General features: G+C 44.9%; 1 long non-coding RNA gene across 2 annotated transcripts in view; it reads right to left on the bottom strand.

The window, feature by feature from the left end:
• LOC111170674 (uncharacterized) overlaps positions 1-14,770 on the bottom strand; it is a 70,354-nt gene that overhangs the window by 21,324 nt on the left and 34,260 nt on the right. For both annotated transcript variants that reach the window (XR_016394581.1, XR_016394580.1), the window contains exon 5: positions 1,482-1,558. This is a non-coding gene — a long non-coding RNA (uncharacterized LOC111170674). The remainder of the gene's footprint in view (positions 1-1,481; positions 1,559-14,770) is intronic.

A 14,770-nucleotide genomic window follows, 5' to 3' on the forward strand; every position in this document is an offset into this window, starting at 1 on the left:
ACTCCTACCCCATGTCCTCAGTCTGCCTTTTGTCTGTAGAAAAACTTTAGCCAAAGAATAAGTTTAATCAGAGAAGTGAGAAAAATGAAGAAGCAAAGGAAAGTAGTCAAACAGGACAAAACACTAATAGTTTAGTCATTAAGCAAAGTCAAGGACTTTTAGTTCCTCCTCAAGGGCTATAGGTAATATTCTGAGCCATATTCTTTGAGCTGTCTTGTAAATACTGAAAACCCCACCAGGGAGAAGAAGTTAACTACGTGATGACCAGACTGTAGCCATGACATAAGCTGCCACAGTTCCAAGAACTGGCCTCGAGGAAATGGGAACAACCGACCCTGGCACTGAAGATTAACTGTACCTAAAACAATCAGGATGATGCAGGTCAGACCAGCGATGACCGATTTCAAGACGACGGTCAGAGCTGACAGTGCTGTTCTGCGTGGAGCCCCCTCCCTCCACCTATAAAAGCCCTTGCCGGGACTTCCCTGGCAGTGCAGCAGTTAAGACTCTGAGCTCCCAATGCAGGGGGCCCGGGTTCGATCCCTGGTCAGGGGACTAGACCCCACATGCGTGCTGCAGCTAAGAGTTCACATGCCGCAACTAAGACCCAGCACGACCAAATAAATAAATGAAAAGAAAAAAAAAAGATACAGAAAACTGACTGATAATGGAAACACAACAGGCTGAAATTGGACATGGCTAAAGCAATACTTAGACCAACAGAACAAACTCAAAGGAGCAAGAAAGAATGAAACACTAAGATGAAATAGAGAACAACAACTTACATAATAGAGAATATTAACAAAATCCAAAAGCTGGTTTGTTGAAAAGTTTCTTAAGATAGACCATTACCTAACCAACAAGAAAAAAAGAGAAAAGTTACCAAAAAAGTAAAGCTTAAAAAAAAAAAAGCTCTTGCCCACTGATGGGGGAGGGGGTTGGCCTTTGGGCAGGAGTCTGCCCCTCAACCCCCTGCCCTCGTTGTCAGCCTCCGAAATAAAGCAAACTTTCCTTTCCACCAACATTGCCCCTCTAGTATTGGCTTTAGAGAGGCAAGCAGCCCAGCCGGACCCCACTTTTGGCAACAAAATGACACACCCAGAGGTGCTATGACAGTTCCAAGGCCAACCATAAAAGGCCAAAGAGTGGCCCAATTCCAGGAAATCCCTGCCCCTTCTCCAAATAGTTGGAATATTCCTCCCACTCATTAGCCAATGAAATTACCCAGCCCATAAAAACTAAGCACCCCATATTTCCGGGCCATGCGCACCTCCTGAGACAGACCGCATTCTGTCTATGGAATGTGTACCCCTGCTTTCACTTTACTATGGCTCTGTTCTCGAATTCTTTCCTGCCTGAAGCCAAGGACCCTCACTTGGCGGCCCTTCCCACGAACTTGCCCGAGACCTGGGACATGACCATCCTCTCGTGCCCCATTTTCCTGCAGATGCTTTACAAAAAATATTAATAAATCTACTTACCTATCACTTTGCCTCTCGCTGAATTCCTTCTGTGCCAAGACATAAAGAACCTGAGCTTCATTAAGTCCTGAGACGAGCTGTGTTAAAAAAAAAAAACTCTGCTTACAATGATAATTTTCAAACCTACACAAAAGTAATGACAAGAGCATAGTGAGTCTTCTTGTATCTGTCGCAAAGCTTCAACAACTGACAAAATTTGGTCATACTCATTTAATCTACCCAGACCACATTTTCCCCCCTGGGGATCTTTTAAAACAAATTCCAAACATTGTACCATTTCATTTATAAATTCTTCAACATTATACCCAACTCATATTGAGTCCCTGCAAGCTGACAGCATAATGCTAAAGCGCAATTCATTATAAGAGAGTCTTTTTCTAAAAAATAAATTTATTTATTTATTTTTGGCTGCATGCGGGCTTTCTCTAGTTGCGGCGAGCGGGGGCTACTCTTGGTTGTAGTGCTGGGGCTTCTCATTGCGGGGGCTTCTCTTGTTACCGAGCACGGGCTCTAGGCTCGCGGGCTTCAGTAGTTGTGGCTCGCAGGGTCTAGAGCGCAGGCTCAGGAGTTGTGGCACAGGGGCTTAGTTGCTCCGCGGCATGTGGGATCTTCCCAGACCAGGGATCAAACCTGTGTCCCCTGCGCCACCAGGGAAGTTCCTATAAGAGATTCTATAAAGGTTTAAAGCAATGCAATCCAAATTCACAGGGCAGTGAATGTAATTACACAATCTACAGAACTGGAGGAACTACATACTCTTCGAAGAATCCTACATGGACTTTGTTTCACTTAACTGAGTTTCTGATAAGAATTGGGAGGGAGGGAGTGATGTTCAAGGTTATGTATTCTGGCAAAAACTTAAGAGTCCAAATTATTCTTGTTGGTTAAGAGAGATCCATTAAGCAGAAAGTAGACTTAGCATCCTTGTAGAGAAATTATATAGCCTAACCAGAATTCATAACACCTAGTCACTGCACAGGCAAGTGACTTGAGCTCTTGGCAGGATTCTCTGAGATGAACTGTCTTTTATCAGAATGGTGTCTCTTAAAAGTGGACAGCCAGAGTGAAAGAAGCCACATCCCATCTACCCCCAAAGTACCTTCTTATGATTTCATTTATATCAAAGTCTAGAAAATGCTTATTAACCTATAGCGACAGTAAGTAGGACAGTGGTTGTTTGGGAATGGGGGTGGGGAGGGGGAGGAGAAAGGGAATTACATAGAACAAGAGAAAACTTTGTGGGATTGTGATGATGGTTTCACGGGTGTATACATTTGACAAAACTTATTGAAGTCCACCCTTTAAATCTGTGCAGTTTATTTTTTGTCAATTATACCTTCATAAATATATTTTTTAAAACGAATAGCCAAGGGATTTCCCTGGTGGTCCAGTGGTTAAGACTCCACGCTCCCAATGCTAGGGGCCCAGGTTCTATCCCTGGTCAGGGAACTAGATCTCGCATGCCGCAACGAAGATCCCGCACGCCGCAGTGAAGATCCCGCCCGCCACAACAAAGATCCCACATGCGGCAACTAAGAAATGGCGCAAAAAAAAAAAAAAAAAAAAAGAAAAGAATAGGGACTTCCCTGGTGGTCCAGTGGTTAAGAATCTGACCGCCACTGCAGGGGATACGTGTTTGAGCCCTGGTCTGGGAAGATCCCACATGCCGCATAGCAACTAAGCCCGTGCGCCACAACTACTGAGCCTGCGCTCTAGAGCCTGTGAGCCACAACTACTGGAGCCCGCGTGCCTAGAGCCTGTGCTCCGCAACAAGAGAAGACACCGCAATGAGAAGCCTGTGCACCGCAACGAAGAGTAGCCCCTGCTCGCTGCAACTAGAGAAAGCCCGCGCAGCAACGAAGACCCAATGCAGCCAAAAATAAATAATAAATAAATAAATATATATATTAAAAAAAAAAAGAATAGCCAAAGGGCAGAGTAGTGGAAAGTAGATGCCATTTCAGAGATGCTCCAGGTCCGGATCACAAGGGTAACTCACAATAAGAAGAGACAGGAGTCTGAGAGCTGACATCCATGAGCCCACAAATTAAGGAAATTATGCACTCTTTGGGTTCATAAACTGCTCTTTGGTTATAGAGGCCTAAGCAGCCAGTTGGTTGAGTCAAGGGTGGAGATGTGAGCCCTGCTGGCTCAAAAGACTACCCTGGAGATATAGTCCTTGCCTCCAAGGCTTTCCCAGGTGTTCTGCGAGCAGTCTGATAAAGCTGCCAGCTTCTTAAAGCAACAGGACATTTTTTGTGTACCTGGACCTTGTCATGCTCAGGTGAAGCTGAGAACACGGTGTGTTTGTTTCTGGCTTGGTATCTAAATATAGAAGCTAAAAAAAAAACCCCAAAACGGGCATGGGAATTATCTGGTACCCAAATCCCACCAAGAATTGCATTGGGTGTCTAGTGGAATTTAGCCATCAGGCGGGAGAAGATGCCAGCCAGTCACTACGATCTAGAATTTTGCTGTCAGCTCGGGACTCCAACCTGGACAACTGAAATTTCAGGAAGGATTGACCAATTTTTGTATGACAAATTGGTCCAAGTAGTGGCTCAATGCACGTGGGTAGAGGGAAGGCTGCTCTTGCTGGTTTCTACCTACTTACCTAACAGGCTGCTTCAGAGGAGGCACACCCCATTGACAAGGCCAGGTGTTTCCATTACTAGAGTCTTGCCCCTTCATGCTTTGCAGTCCCATCTCAAGTCCTTCATTTCTCCCACTGGGAAACATTGGGGTTGCCCAGGGTTGGCATGGGTTGCCCAATCCTACCTGCCCTGAGCTTCTTCCTCATGCCTGAGGGGCTTGAGGCTGTCCTGAGAAATGCAGAAGACTACTGCTGCATCCTCCACCTTTGGAGGATGGTTGAAGTACCAGTCTAGACTTGAGCCAGTCCTCAGGGGCTGACTAGAAGGGGTATCTTACCCTAGACAATGGAAGTTGGAAGGGCTGGAAGGGTGGGCCCCAGATAAGGCCTGGGAGAGAGCTGAGAGTCAAGCCAGGGAGCCCGAGTTCCCATGCAAGTCTAGGATAGTAGAAGGAGCTCAGTCAGGACCAACCAGGAGAGGAGCAATTTGGGAACAAAATGGAAGATGGGAGGATGGTTGCTCTGAACAGTCTGTGGCTTGTGCCACTATATCTACAGGCCATCGGAGCATCATTCATGAGGGGGAAAAGCTGATTTGGAGCTACAGAGGCAGGGTGAGCCCCACTCACACTCCTGCTGCTGGGCTGTGGCTCCCTTAGAGTCACCAGGGGAAGACTCTGAAGAGTTCTGGGCACTTGGGGTGGGGGGCTGTTTCATAAAACCCATATCATTGGGTCACAATTTCCCATGCCCCTAGTATTTGGTGATGGCCGTGATGCTTGATCCTAAAAAGATCCTGGTGGCTCCTACTAATGGCCGTCTGGTATTTCCGTATCTCTCAGCAGATCATTATTTTCTCTGTCACTGGGAGTTGTTCATGGCATTGTTTCACTTTGCCAGGAAAAGCCTGACCACAACAGTAATTAGACAGTGGGTCCAGTGCTCCCCTAGTGGGGCTGATGCCCCATTAGTCATGGCAGACTTTTTTTTTCTTCCTTGACATAGATTTTTACTTATTTTTCTTTTTATTGGGGTATAGTTGCTTTACAATATTGTGTTAGTTTATACGTACAGCAAAGTGAATCAGCTATACATATACATATATCCCCTCTTTTTGGATTTCCTTCTCATTTAGGTCACCACAGAGCATTGAATAGAGTTCCCTGTGCTATACAGTAGTGGCAGACTTTAAAGCCACTGCCTGGATGCTGCTCTGAGGGTCCTCAGCCTTACTGAGCACTACACCCCTGGCCCAAGTTCCTGATCATTCTTGCAAATGTTCTAGGCTTCCTCTTTTTGTTCTCTCTTCCTTGGTGTCACTAATCATGGGATATGGGTGGACTGCTCCTGTCCACTGCTCCTGACTTGAGGGGGTGAGCCGGAACTGCCGTCTCTTCATGTGACCCCCTGAGGGAGATCTCTAACACTTACACATGGATATTCTCCTTTGCATTCTAACATTTGCTATGAAACTTACTGGCATGGTTCTGGAGCTCTCCACAATTCTAAACCCTGTGTAGGTGCCACCCCAAGCATCCTGCCCCAGAGCCCAGTCTGCATGGATGCCAGGGATATTGCTGGTGCAGGACCTATAAGCTTTGTACCAGCCTCCTTCTCTTTCTCCTTTCATGACTCTGTTACTCCTCCAGTATATCAGGGAAAGTTCCAGCCAGCATATTAAATGGCTAATTCTCTAGACCTGGCACAAGACTATGAGAAATCATCTTTGGTCCAAAGGCTTTGGATTTCTGGTGACTCGTTATAACCATTACATTGGTACAACTATATACTGAGTAAGAAAAATCATGGGGCATAATGGTGGAGACCACCAGCTACACACCAAACTCCACTCTTCTTGGGGTACACATACTACATTTCCCAGACACCCTTCCAAACAGGTTTTGTCACATGACCAAGGTATCTCCAACGGAGACCAAGTTACCTCCAGTGGAATGTGAGCAGAAGTGTACATACCAAACTCCAGGCCTGGTCTATTAAAAAGCTCCCATGTTCCTCCTCCTTTCTCTTCCCCCTTCTTCTGGCTGATTGGCAGCTTGACACCAAAGGTGACCTTGGAAGCCATAAATTGAAATTGGCAAAGCCACTATCAATCCAAGTTCCTGATAGACCATCAGGAGGAGAGCTGCTCTTGGAATGCAAACCTTCTCAGCAGTGTTATATAAGAAATAAACTTGTGTTTCAGGCCTGAAACTTGTGTGTGTGTGTGTGTGTGTGGTGTGTGTGTGTGTGTGTGTTTTAATTACCACAGCCTAGCCTACTCTAACTAATAGAAGGTGAGATCAGGAAGCAATTTCATTTTCATTTCTCTTTGTCCCTTTAAGCCCATTTTGTGGGACCCATTCTCCTTCTGCTCCTTGATGGACATTTAAAACAGGTTCCATGACCTTCTGGTCATTGTATGTAATCAAAGTTCACCTGGTCTAATTTCCCCAAAAGTTTAGTAATTAAATGGTCTGGTTTCGTGTAATGGTAAAACTTCAAACTTTATTTAAACTCAAGGCTTCTTCCCTTTCTTTGTGCCATATACAGACCAGCTGCCTTCACTGGGAATTGAAGCGTGCAGTGATCTCTCATTTCCCATTTCTTGCTTTGTGGCAGAAACTGCTATTGTCCCCCAATATTCATTCACCTCTTCTTCCTTACTAATAAAACTCCCAAATTTTTAGTGGACTTGTAGCCACCCTGAATAAAGACTACATTTCCCAGCATCCCTTGAAGCTATGTGTGACCATGTGACTAACTTCTGGGCAAAAGGGTCTGAGTGAAGTGAGTGAGGAACTTTTTGATAATGCTCTGGATGGCCGGGATGGTGCTCCAATTCCCCTTTCCCTCTTCCTGCTGGCTGGAATAAGGACCCAGTGGATGCGGTGATGGGTCATCTCAACCTTTCAGGTGAGAGCAGCATTCCAGGGAAGGGCAAAACAGCAAGACAGAAGGACCCAGGGTCCCCAACATGGTGGAATTACCATATCCAGCCCAGGAGTCCTTATGCTGGAACTATTCCATGAGAAATACTTTAACTTTTGTCTCTTTTTAACATAGAGTTTTTTCCCCCAGCAGCTGCTCCTGTATACTTACTATACAGGCCATCCTTTATGGGTGCTTCTGTCTTTCCTCCATCATCTTGCTAACTCAACTTGGACCTTGGACCCCAACAGGGTTGGAGTGGTGAGAGGGAGAGGCCGAAAGGTGCCAGGGGAGGATTTATTTGGCTAGAACTCCTGTGAGATGGCATAAGTCATCCCTGGGTTTTTAGGAATAGGTGATCCTTCCTTTCATTAGGCACTTTTGTGGATACTTTTGGAGACAACTCCTTCCCTTTGCTAAGATTTCTCACTCCCTGATTGTTCGATGTGGTCAAATGCCCTGCTTAGGCTAGTCAACTATATTTCTTTCTCCAGCCTCTACAAGTCTGGCAGGACTCTCTTAAGCTCACCAATCCCTCCAGGTGACACTTTTGGACAGGATCTAACATCACCCTGCGTCAGGCCCCACATCTGGTCCACAGGAAACGTCATAAATCCAGTGCTGGTATCTGGGAAGGCTGGCAGCCTCTCAGCCCAGCAGCCTCTCTTGTTCCACCATCAGGGCAGCTAGCCAATTTGGTTTTTGATTTTCAGAATGAGCCAGCCACCAGCTCTCCCAGTCCTCCACACTGCAGGGAACACACAGTAAACTCTCTGAAGGATACTATGAAGCCCCTTTCCCTGGGCTTGAAGGGAAAGAAATGCCTGCCTCAGATTTCCTCAAGAGGCTGAATAGCTACCCTGTTCCTACTCCCATCTATGGTCCCACCTTTATGGGGACATTCCCAGGCTTGGCACTGTAAAGGTGCTCTGGCACCTTCCCTCATGATTCTCCTCTTGAGAAAGAGATTCAAACTTTTTAGAAGTCATTTCTCTTGAATAAGAGCTCATTTGTCTTGTCTGTTTGCTTTCCAAATACCAACCTCACCCACTTACCTCATATCTTCCAGGGCATCACAGAGGAATTAACATGCCCAGAAGCTCTAGTGAAACTGCATTCTATTCTCCTTCTGTTTGAACTTCCAGTCTACCTTACCCAAGCCCACCTGCAGTGATTCCACCAGAGCCACTGTCATTGCCACTATCCCCAACAGAACAAGGGGCTCTCACCCCAGCGGTAGTAATTAGTCTGTGGTGCAAGTAGTATCTCAAGGTTGAGTTCAAAAATGTAACCCGAGTTTCCCTGGGTCTCACTAGCCTGCAAGGACATGCAGATGGGGTCATCTTAAGGTAATAACCCAAATTTTAGCGTCTCTTCCCAACCCCTGCAAAGTCCCCTTCTCTGCCGAAGTATTTCTAGGGATCTGAGGGAAGTCTCACATGTGCTCATAAATTTAGCCATCCAGGGATATTGTAACTGTCTCCATCTCCTGCTGAGCATCACTCGCACTGAACTGGAACCCTCGAGACACCAAATCTGCAGGGTGTGGGGGGTGTCTATGCCCAGTGGTCAGATGCCTTTCCTCTCTTTTGTGATCCATTTCATTAGTGGGGCATCCAAGCAATGCCTGTAGGCCCCAGGGTCTTGCAGAGCTTGTAGGACCACAGCTTCCAGATTGACATTCAGCCTTCTTCATGACTGGGATGGAGGCAGGACTGGACTAGGGATGGTGGCAAACAACATCCACTTACTCTTTTAGTCAACAGATATTTCCTGAACTCCTCTTGCATGCTAGTCACACGGTGAACAAGATAAATGTGGTCTCTGCAACCAAGGAGTTTACAGCCTGATGTAAGACCAAAAACCAAACCAAACACACACACACACACTCACAGAGCCAAAAAAGGCACTTAAAATTTAATGTTCAAGACTTTGTTATTATTGGGTCAAGTTCACTGTACTTGGCTACTGCTTCTGCCTGGGTGAGTTCTGTGCATGAAGCCTGTCAACCTTCAGGCAAATAGACGCTGACAGCCGGACAGCCGGCCTTACCTGGGGCAGCACCACCCCTCCTCACCATGCTGCTACAGGGATCCACTGGGGCCCAGGGCTGGAGGTTAACCCTTGCTGTGCTGCAAGTGTCTGATTTTTTTTTTTTTTTTTTTTTTTACACTCAGCGACAACCAAAGGAAAACACTTATGGCACCTCCCCCATCCCACACCATGGTTTCCAAACTTTCCATTCCCTGCAGCAAAACTGGTTAAGAGACTGGACAGGCCACTGTGATAACTTCAAAAATATAAGAGGAGGCCAGGGATCTGTTAATTCTGGGGTAAGAGGGGTCAGGCCAGTGCAGACCAGACATGGGGAGGTGAAAAACTTTGAGAGAAGGTAAAGGGAAGGGCTATTTGTGGAGAGAGAGGGGTTGGGTTGAAGAAGGAGGTATTGGAGGAATGGAGGGCAGTCTTGGAAGCCCATCTTCTGCTGGTCTAGGGAACCAGAGATGAGAGGGAGAAAACCTGGAAATGAACCTGGAAACTAAAATTCCAAAATACACAAAAAGTAACACTGAGGAAGGCAGCCAGCAACACCAACACTCCAGAGACAGATTCATGCTGGATGAAGTGAAAAGAACAGAACAACAAGAAAGACACTTCAGTATCCTCCAAGAGATGACTGAACATATAATGTTCATTAAAAGAAAACAGCAATTAGGAAATAAAAACCAGCAGAAAGGTGCCATCGCTAAACAACTGAAGAATAATATAATTCAATAAATAGTTTGGGAGAAATGATTATTTGGGAAAATACATACATGTAAAACATCTAATGTAACAAAAATCCAAATATTTTCTATTATCTGAAAAGAAGAGGATGTTCTAAGCTGGCTAAAAGAATAAAATGGTCCAATAAAAGAAAGGAATAGACTGATAAATTTAACCACAATTTTGTTTTCATTTTTATAGTTAATGGAAAAAAATTAAAAGCAAACAAATAAATTAAGAAAATATTGGCCATTCTGTATGTAAGGACACAGGCTCTGAATCCAGACTCCTTAGGTAGGACCTTGGGCAAGTTCATTGACCTCTCCATGCTTCTGTTTCTTCTATAAAATAATAATTGCACCTGCCTCGCGGTGGGTCAGGATTAAGCGAGTTACTAAGTTACTACATGTAAAGCTCTTAGAACAGTAGTTGACACATGGAAAGCAGTCAATAGCTATTTCTATTTTATTTTGTACCATGTAAGAAATTCAGACACAAACAATTCACAACAGAGAAACCATAAGTAACAATTTAGTGAAAAGTTCAACTTCACTAATAATGAAAGAAAATTAAAACAATTCAAATTTTACCTTTCTAGTTGGTAAAGACTTTAAGATGACAATAGAATATTCCTTCTCTAACCATGGGGGTTATGTTCCAAAAAACCTCCTTGGATGAAAACATTGTGATTAAGGAATTTAGGACTTTATGCAAAGTTAGGGGTAGGAGAGATCAAAACCTTTAGTAAACCTATGTCCTAAAAAGGTTTTATGCCACCTCACCATTAGGATAGCTACTATCAAAACAGAAAATAACAAGTGTTGGCAAAGATATGAAGCAATTAGAACCCTTGGGCACTTTTGGCGGGAATGTAAAATAGTGGAGCTGCTACGGGAAACAGTGTAGTGGTTCCTTAAGAAATTAAAAACAGAATTACTATATGATCCAGCAATTCCACTTTTGGGGATATACCCAAAATAATTGAAAGCAGAGTCTCAGAGAGATATTTATACACCCATGTTCATAGCAGCATTATTCACAATAGCCAAAAGATGAAAGCAACCCAAGAGTCCATCAGTGAATGAATGAATAATCAGAACGTGGTCTATATATAAAATGAAATATTATTCAACTTAAAAGGAAAGGAAATTCTAATGCATGCTACAACATGGATGAACCTTGAGTATATTATGTTCAGTGAAATAAGCTGCCACAAAAACGTAAGATTCCACTTATAAGAAGTAGTCAAGGGCTTCCCAGGTGGTGCAGTGGTTAAGAATCCACCTGCCAGTGCAGGGGACACATGTTCGAGCCTTGGTCCGAGAAGATCCTACATGCTGCAGAGCAGCTAGGCCCGTGCACCACAACTACTGAGCCTGTGCTCTAGAACCCGCGAACCACAACTACTGAGCCCGTGCGCCTAGAGCCCGAGCTCCGCAACAAGAAGCCTGTGCACTGCAACGAAGAGTAGCCCCTGCTCGCCACAACTAGGGAAAGCCCACGCGCAGCAACGAAGACCCAACAGAGCCAAAAAGAAAGGAAGAAAGAAAGTCAAGGGACTTCCCTGGCAGTCCAGTGGTTAAGACTCCGTGCTTCCACTGCAGGGGGCGCGGGTTTGATCCCTGGTCGGGGAACTAAGATCTTACACGTTGCGTGGCACAGCCAAAAAAATAAATAAAAGTAAAAAAAATAAAATTAGAAAAGGAAAATAGTCAAAGTTGTAGAGACAGAAAGTAGGATGGTGGTTACCAGGGGCTAGGGGAAGTGGGAATGGGGAGTTGTTGTTTCATGGGTACAGAGCTTGTCATGCAAGATGAAGGGAGTTCTGGAGATGGATGGTGGTGATGGCTGCACAGCAACGTGAATGTACTTAACACTACTGAACTGGACCCTTAAAAATGGTAAATTTCATACTATGTGCATTTTACCACAATTTTTTTTAAATTTAAGATTTGTGTTTTATGTTAAAAAATATTCTTGGGCTTCCCTGGTGGTGCAGTGGTTGAGAATCTGCCTGCCAATGCAGGGGACATGGGTTCGAGCCCTGGTCTGGGAAAATCCCACATGCCGCAGAGCAACTAAGCCCGCGCACCACAGCTACTGAGCCTGCGCGTCTGGAGCCTGTGCTCCGCAACAAGAGAAGCCCGCGACAGCGGGAGGCCCGCGTACCACGATGAAGAGTGGACCCCGCTCACCGCAACTAGAGAAAGCCCTCGCACAGAAACGAAGACCCAACACAGCCAAAAATAAATAAATAAATTCATTAAAAATATATATATATATATCTTTTAAAAAATATGTTCTTTATTTTTACTAAAATAAACTTATAAAGAGATGATCAATTTTACAAAAAATTAACTGCTGACTGAACAATGATTGTCCATTAACCCTTCTTTACTGGAGAGCAGCCTCCAAAGGCATCTCTCTCCTGCAGTTTCAATGAAATGTTTGCAAATTAGTTCTAGTTTATTACCACTAATGGGCCTATGAAGAAGGATTTTGTTTGCACATAGTTCTCCATCTAACACTCAGCGCCTTTCCAATTATCAGTAGGAATATGTAATGTACTGCAATTATGTAATGCAGTTATGAAACAGAGAAAAAATGTGGTCTAGACAGGATGTGCTATCATGGTCACGGCAGGAAGAGAAACTTGTGCACTGCCCTGGAATAGCTCATGGTCCCAGCCCTGGGATTCTGATTCACTGGAGGGGGTGTGGCCTAGGCACAGGTGTGTGGAAAGGGCCTGGCTGGCTCTAATGTGCACCTGTGGAAGGGGTGGGACCAGGGAAGGGAGACTTCGCTTCTACTTGGGCTCCTCCCCCAACTTTCAGCTCAGCCGTAGATGAGGGTTTCCATTTCCTGGGTTTTAATGCCTTCCTTTTGCTATAAAGTGAAAGAGTTGGACTGAAGTGGGGTCTTCATTCCATGGCAAGGCAACACGGTATGTGAGGAAAGAACACAGTCATCTTCCTCACGCTCCCCTTACATCAGTCCTTCCTGCCTTGAAATCTGTGTCCCGTCTGTCCCTACCTGCCCCTTGGTGGCTGTCTTCATTCAAACGTTCAACACTGCTCACTGAAACAGTTTCAACAGCCTCCCAACTAATTTTCCAGACACCAATCTTGATCCTCCCCAACCCACCCCGACCCTGCCTCTGGTAGCATCCTTCACTGTGGATGAAATTTCTGGCTTCATCACAAGGGTGTGTTTGCTCTGCCTTATACACCATTTTATCAGGTCATCAAGATCTTAGCAATCGCCAGGGAGCAATTTACATTTTTGCAACATGGTTCCCATTATGCTGCTTTCTCCTCCTTTCTTCAGCAAACCCTCCGTGTTTTCCTTTGTATAAGAAATGAGCCAATGGGAGTTCTCTGGTGGTCTAGTGGTTAGGATTCAGTACTTTCACTGCTATGGCCCGGGTTCAATCCCTGGTCGGGGAACTGAGATCCCCAAGCAGTGTGGCGAGGCTAAAATAAAGAAGGAAATGAGCCAGGATGTTATGCTGCAGGTTTGCCATTTTGACTTATTCCTCACAATCAGCAGAGTTCTAAAGGAATTCTGCTTTTGCTGGGAGTTGTGTCTCTGTCCACACATCTGGGCATTGGGTGTTCCCTGGGGCCTCAGTCAAAGTGCCTCTCTTGGGATTTCCACCTTGCCCTTGTGGGGCTAAAAAACAAACTTAGAAAGCTCCTTGAAGGCTGGAACTTCGTCTCATTTACCATTTATTCCCAACCCCTACACAGTACCTGGGATATTTATTGAATGAATGACTCCTCCATCTAAGATAAATATTAGAAAAAGTCCTTTAAAATTCCCCAGGGTCAAAAATGTTAGAAGCACAAAACAAGCACTGAATGTTCTTACTTTTCTCAGTTCCCTCTTGTCATAACCGCTGTCATGTCTCCTCCTCCCACATCCTCAGCTTCAAAAACCCACAGCAGACTCTTGGGCACGCCTTACCTAGGACTCCATACCCCTTAAGTGCCAAATCACATCCAGATGCAACCAAAAGGGACAGCCTAACACTCAGGGATCAACTCTACTTGGCCTCAGACTCCCACAGAACACTTAGCAATTCTCATCACAGAATGGGATGCATATTTTAGTCCAATAATGTTAATATTAGCACTAATTCCCCATCGATCTCTTCATCCACTCAGAAATTCAATGGCTCAATAGCGAGGAGTTTGGAGCAAAGGTAAGTACATGTTAGATGTGAGTAAAGACAACCCACTTCCAATTCTTACTCCCAGGGAGCTTTCTATACACAAGCAGGGAAGAAAAATCCAGAACTAAATAGGGTCAGGAGGTCCATCTTAGGAGTTTTAAGATTGAGAAAGGGATTTAAAAAAAAAAAAAGAAAGGGATTTGCCTGTATCTTGATGATGTGAAAACCATATCAAAGTATCATCTGTCACTTAGAACGGAGATAGCCCCAAGTCCTGGGCAGCAGGTGCCTGGGAGCGGGTAACTAGTGCACACCCAGAGACTTGGTGCTGTTTATAGTTGGCCTTGAAAACCTTCAGAACCAACCTTCCTCAGGGTTTTCTGTGAAGGTAAAAAGTCTCCTCAACTCCCAAATGGCACCTAAAGGAGATGTGTCCTTGCCCCACTTGCTCCAGGTGAGGAAAGGATCTCGTGAAGAACACCCCAGTGAACAAACAGCAAGACCCGGCCCCTTGCCTGCCTCTCACCCTGTCCTGGGCCTTCCCCACTGCACACCGCCCTCCAGCTGTGCAGCCCAGACACACCCAGCTGAGGCTCCTGCTTGGTTTGAAGGTCATCCAGAGTTGAATACCAGCCCAGAATTTCAGCTTCCTGTCCAGGAAAACAAGCTACATAATTTTTTTTTTTAATTTTAAACTATTAGAATTTCAGATTTCCATTTTCATTTGCTTACTTTCTAATTGTTCCGTTGTTTGGAAGACAGAAATTTTCAGTCCCTGCCTCTGTTAAGTCTCTATTTTTTTTCTTCTTTTTTTAAATGGAGATATAA

Source organism: Delphinapterus leucas, chromosome 10, assembly GCF_059928025.1.
Source record: "Delphinapterus leucas isolate spDelLeu-1000000601 "Yukka" chromosome 10, BTC_Dleu_Yukka2, whole genome shotgun sequence".
Taxonomy (NCBI): Eukaryota; Metazoa; Chordata; class Mammalia; order Artiodactyla; family Monodontidae; genus Delphinapterus; species Delphinapterus leucas.